Source organism: Paramormyrops kingsleyae, chromosome 19, assembly GCF_048594095.1.
Source record: "Paramormyrops kingsleyae isolate MSU_618 chromosome 19, PKINGS_0.4, whole genome shotgun sequence".
Lineage (NCBI taxonomy): Eukaryota > Metazoa > Chordata > Actinopteri > Osteoglossiformes > Mormyridae > Paramormyrops > Paramormyrops kingsleyae.
This window is the reverse complement of record NC_132815.1, coordinates 22,139,113-22,145,112: the sequence shown is the minus strand read 5'-3', so window position 1 is coordinate 22,145,112 and position 6,000 is coordinate 22,139,113.

The following is a 6,000-nucleotide window of genomic DNA, read 5'->3' as shown; positions in this document are numbered from 1 at the left end:
CCCCACACCACAACTACACACACAAAGCTCCCCCCACACTGTAACTACACACACAACGCTCCCCCCACACCGTAACTACACACACGACGCTCCCCCCACACCGTAACTACACACGCAACACTCTGCCCACAACATAACTACACACACAATGCTCCCCACCACCGTAACTACACACATGACCCTCCCCCCGCACCGTAACTAGACACACGACGCTCCCCCCACAACACAACTACACACGAAGCACCCCCCGCACCGCAACTACACACGACCCTCCCCCAACAACATAACTACACACAGATGACGCTCCGCCCACACCATAGCTACACATGACCCTCCCCCCATACTGTAACTACACACACGACGCTCCCCCCACAACATAAGTACACACATGACGCTCCACCCACACCATAGCTACACACGACCCTCCCCCCACACCACAACTACACACACGAAGCTCCCCCCACACTGTAACTACACACACAACGCTCCCCCCACACCGTAACTACACACACGATGCTCCCCCCACCGTAACTACACACATGACCCTCCCCCCACAACATAACTACACACATGACGCTCCACCCACACCATAGCTACACACGACCCTCCCCCCACACCACAACTACACACACAAAGCTCCCCCCACACTGTAACTACACACACAACGCTCCCCCCACACCGTAACTACACACACGATGCTCCCCCCACACCGTAACTACACACGCAACACTCCGCCCACAACATAACTACACACACAATGCTCCCCCCCACCGTAACTACACACATGACGCTCCCCCCGCACTGTAACTATATACACGACGCTCCCCACACAACACAACTACACACATGACCCTCCCCCAACAACATAACTACACACAGATGACGCTCCGCCCACACCATAGCTACACATGACCCTCCCCCCATACTGTAACTACACACACGACGCTCCCCCCACACTGTAACTACACACACAACGCTCCCCCCACACCGTAACTACACACACGATGCTCCCCCCACACCGTAACTACACACGCAACACTCCGCCCACAACATAACTACACACACAATGCTCCCCCCCACCGTAACTACACACATGACGCTCCCCCCGCACCGTAACTATATACACGACACTCCCCACACAACACAACTACACACACGACCCTCCCCCAACAACATAACTACACACAGATGACGCTCCGCCCACACCATAGCTACACATGACCCTCCCCCCATACTGTAACTACACACACGACGCTCCCCCCACAACATAACTACACAGACGACCCACCCCCCACACCGTAAGTACACACACGACGCTCCCCCCACACCATAACTAAACACATGACGCTCCCCCACAACATAACTACACTGACGACTCACCCCCGAACACCATAACTACACACACGACGCTCCCCCACACCATAATTACAGACACGACGCTCCTCATACAGTACACTATAGCTACACATACGAAGCTCCCCCTACACCATAACTAGACACACGATGCTCCCCATACACTATTGCTACACACACAACGCTCCCCCCACACTATAAGTACACACACAATGCTCCCCATACACCATAACTACACACAATACGCTCCCCCCACACCATAACTACACACAACTTTCCCTTCACACCATAACTACAAATTTAATAAATAATAAATTATTTGCATTTAAGCCATTAAAATATCCGAGATTTTATCTGTCTCTGAGCGACGTTCTGGCCACGTTCATCTTTCCTTTTATGTTTCCCTTCTCACCGAGATTATTACCCAACGATGAACTTATTTCCCATTGTCATCTCTAATTAGTTTAATTAGTTTTGCCTCAATCCCTGTGACAGCTCCAGGTTCCTGCAGTGCAGGGGAGGTGCCGCACTGGCAGAACCCTGCAGGTACCATGCCTTATTTAACCTGCAAGCTCTCTTTCGGCTTCGTTTGCACCATGCAGATTTCCGATGCCTTTTCTTCGTTCTTCATCATTGCTGCTCTTGTGTATTGTTACCCTTGTATTTCTGTTATTATTTCCTAGGTTTACTCACGGTGCCTCTCATTCACAGCCTGCTTTGGTCTTGTTGAGTAATAACTGTTTCCTTTCTGCATCACTTCTTCTGAGTTCTCTGATATGAGAGCTGGAGGGGTGCAGGCCTGGGGGGGGGGGGGGGGGGCGTACATCTGCGTCTACCATGGTTCTCCAGCAGAAGGATCCCTAGGAGGGAGCTCTCTGCAGGTGGACGTCACGTCCAATCAGGTCGTGCCTCTCATCCTCAGATCCAGGCTGCTTCCCGAATGGAGGCCAACGGCACATTTGGCCACTTTGAGCCACAAGCAGACGCGCAGCTGCGATGAGTATGCGAGTCGGGATGCGGGAAAGCGGGCCGGCGCTGAGCCGGGGCTGGCCCTGACCCGTTAGCGTGGTCTTGGAGCGAGAAGGGCAGGCACAAGTCTGTCAGGGAAGTAAAAACCCATGAACTGTCCATAAGCTCACACTTCATTCACAGCTTATACCTCCCTTTTAGCAAGAATGTCCACTCTTTTCTGTTTTCAGTAATGTTAGCACGGCCGGGGGGGGGGGGGGGCAGCCAGTTGATCTTGGACCCCCAGAGATTTTATTTCTCCCTGCTTGGGAGCTTTTGGTTCCTCTTTTCCATTGTCTTCTGGCTTTCTTTATTTAATTTCTTTCCTTCCTTTTTCCCGTTCTGTATCTCTCTCTAATTATGTTTTATGTATCACAACACAACCCTGTAAAGCGCTTTGGGACAACTTTTTATGAAAGGCGCTATATAAAAAATAAATGTATTGCATTGTATTTTCCTTCTGTTGGCAATTACTGCTAAGTGTAATTAATGTAATTAATATATTCCTGCCCTCACATGACACTGTTATATATTCACTGTGGCTTTCAAAGACACAGGAAGTCAGCAACGATCTCACATCCCATTGCGAGACAACGGGAAGACCCCCCCCCCCCCCCCCCCGCAAGGGACCCAGACACCTCGGGGAAATGACCACATCTCCATCCTGCCAGATGTTCTGATCGGACCTTCAGAAATACCAGGGAAGTAAATCCCTCCACCCCCCAATGAAAGATGTGAGACTTTGGGGTATGATGGAGCTTGGATGCTGGAAAGCAGTATAAGCCGCCCCCCCCCCCCCGCACCCCGATACACGCACACACATATTTACTGGCAATTAAAAACCCTGAAATAATGACCTGGAGGTCAGCTGCTTGTGCCGACATGGCACTTCTCAAATGCCAGCCTGTTCATTACCCCGACAGGTACTGAGCCCCCTGTCTATGCGTCTCATATCGAGGTTGGCAGAGTATCCCGGAGCCACGCGCGGAACTTTCCGGGCTGAAGCCTGGCCCCGCGCTGGCTTAGGCTCAGATTGACCCATATTTCTCCCTCTGTTCCGCTGAGATGCAGCATGAGGTCGGCCACTTTCCTGAAGGTGCACCCGGCTGCCAGGTTGCTGCTGCACTCTCTGGGACAGCAGATGTAATAGACTGAAGCAGCCGGGCTGGGGGTGTGATTCTTTACAGCCATGCCGCTCACTGTCAGGAGCTGTTGTTCCCGTCAGGGTACTGGTGGGACAGCTCCACTTTGCGGCTTCTTTCCTCTCTCTTCTTCCTACTCTCCACTCTTCCTTGCTGCCTTGTCCATTTTTTAATTAGTTATTATCCCGTTAATCTAGCCCGTTCATCGATCGGCTCCCCCGGTGGCTGAAAAGGACAGGACATTCATCTGAACCCTAATTCACTTTCATAAATGTGCCTGTTCTCCCGCGGTGAGCTACACCTATAGGCCGGGTTAACATTACCCAGAATGCAGAGAAAATAATGTATGATAGCCGGCTGGACCTCGACCCACTAGCGGTTCACGCTAATACATCAGTATTCCCTGTAGAACATATTATGTGGAAGCATATTCAGGCTTCTGCAGCAGTGTTTAATTATATGCAAATACTTCATCTGTTTGCGCTGACTTATCGGCAAAAAGCATCAGCTAAATTATTAAATATGAGGATAAATGTAGAAAATGTTCAGGTAATCAGGCAGTGAACTTGCAGAGGCAATTGTGCAAATTGGCTTGGTTCATCATTAACGCTTTCAGTCTCATTTTGAAATTTTTATGAAATTTTAAGGCCTGCATAGCCTTTCATGAAAATTGTATTTAATCATATTGGTCGAGTGTTATGATGATTATGCTCAGAGCCTAATTATGATAATTTATATTAGGTATGCTAATTAATTAAGCCCATCTATTAACTCCAGCAGAAGTTACACCGGACTTTTTCACTGAGCCCTCCACCAAGCCAAGTCCCCATGCATTTCTGCATTCCGTGGGGTTTCCCATCAGCCCCTGGGAGAGACCAGCGCTCTCTGCCATTACACGGGAGCAATGCTTGGCCTTTCTGGGCTCAGCCCTCCTACTGCTGAAAGGACGTGTTTGCGCCAGGTGTGGATCCAGTGCCGTTTGTCAAATCATCGTTTAAAAAAAAAAATCCATTGACCTCATGATGGGAATGGTCCAAAATATCAATAAATCTAGATGATAGTGCACTTAATTCGATGAGGGAAGTGGCAGGCTAGAACTGAAGGCCAGTAAATAGTGATACTTATCAAGCTGGGTGCTGATGGGCCCTTTATTTAGTTGCAGCTTTGAGGCCAGGGGCAGTGCTGTGTGCGCTTTGAGTCTATTTCGGAGCACGGGGAGGCCTCGCCGAGCCGACATCCAAGGAGTATTCCCAGCAATGTCGCCTACTAATCTGTGAACCACTAGGTGGACAGATGGCAGGTTGCTTTGGCGTAACTGTTTATCCAAGTTGAATTTTTCACTTTTTGTTTTTCTTTTTTTTTTGGGGGGGGGGGGGGGTGGGGGCACAGCCCTGAAGAACGTGGGCTGGTTGCTGCGATCGGGAGCCGCCTCTCTGGCACATGCTGTAGTCTCTGAGGTTGCAGCTTTAAGTGTAGTGATAGCGGCTAAACGCGCAGCGTGCGAGGGCCAGTGCCAGTGCCAGTGCCAGTGCCAGTGCCAGTGCCAGTGTGCATGAGCTCGCATTCGCCTCAGTAATGAACACGCTAAGTAATCCTCCAGATGTCGCAAGTGGAATTAATTTGCATTGTCCCCGACGCACTTCACCCCTGCCTGCCTCTATGGAGCCCTGCTGCTTGACATAATCAGTGGTTCTGCAGTCACACTCCCGAGCCAAAGTGGGAAACCTTTATCCACCCGTATTTCACGGCCTACAGAAAGGCCAGCCATTAAATATGAAATATCTCCCCCTACCAGCTATTTCACGGCTTGATACAACATGTTGCTTTCCTGATCCGAAAATGAAAACCTAGCACCATAAATTTCATACAGATGAAAATGGGACCTGTATCTGCCGACTGCATCCCCTGGCCTGTCTCCGTGCAGCATGCCGTATATCACGATCATGCGCTGCCTTTCAAAGGCCCTTTAGAAACCCGCCAACAGGCCACTTGCACTGCCTCCCAGTTTTAGAGATGGATGCGTTTTCCTGTTATCTTTCCCCAAAAGGCTGATGGGATGGAACGGTGTAGCACATGGAATAAAGAAGATTTAGATGTGCAGTAAACATAAATTAATTCATTAGCGATGAACATATTGATTCTTTGTAACCAGGCTATATTTTCTGAAGGCGACAATTTCCTGAGGCTGTAAAGATATGAAATTTGCATTTTCTGAAACCTGTATTTACTGCATGTTACAGATACTATCTGTGCATGCTATCAGTTACCCCAGTGTTTCCCAATCCGGTCCTCAAGGACCCACAGAGGGTCTTTCAAAAGACCTGGTGGAGCTGGGAGGAAGCAAAAACATGAACTATCTGGTAGGGAGCTGAGAGGGAGCAAAAACATGGACTATCTGGGAAGAAGCAAAAACATGGACTATCTGGTAGGGAGCTGAGAGGGAGCAAAAACATGGACCATCTGGTAGGGAGCTGGGAGGGAGCAAAAACATGGACTA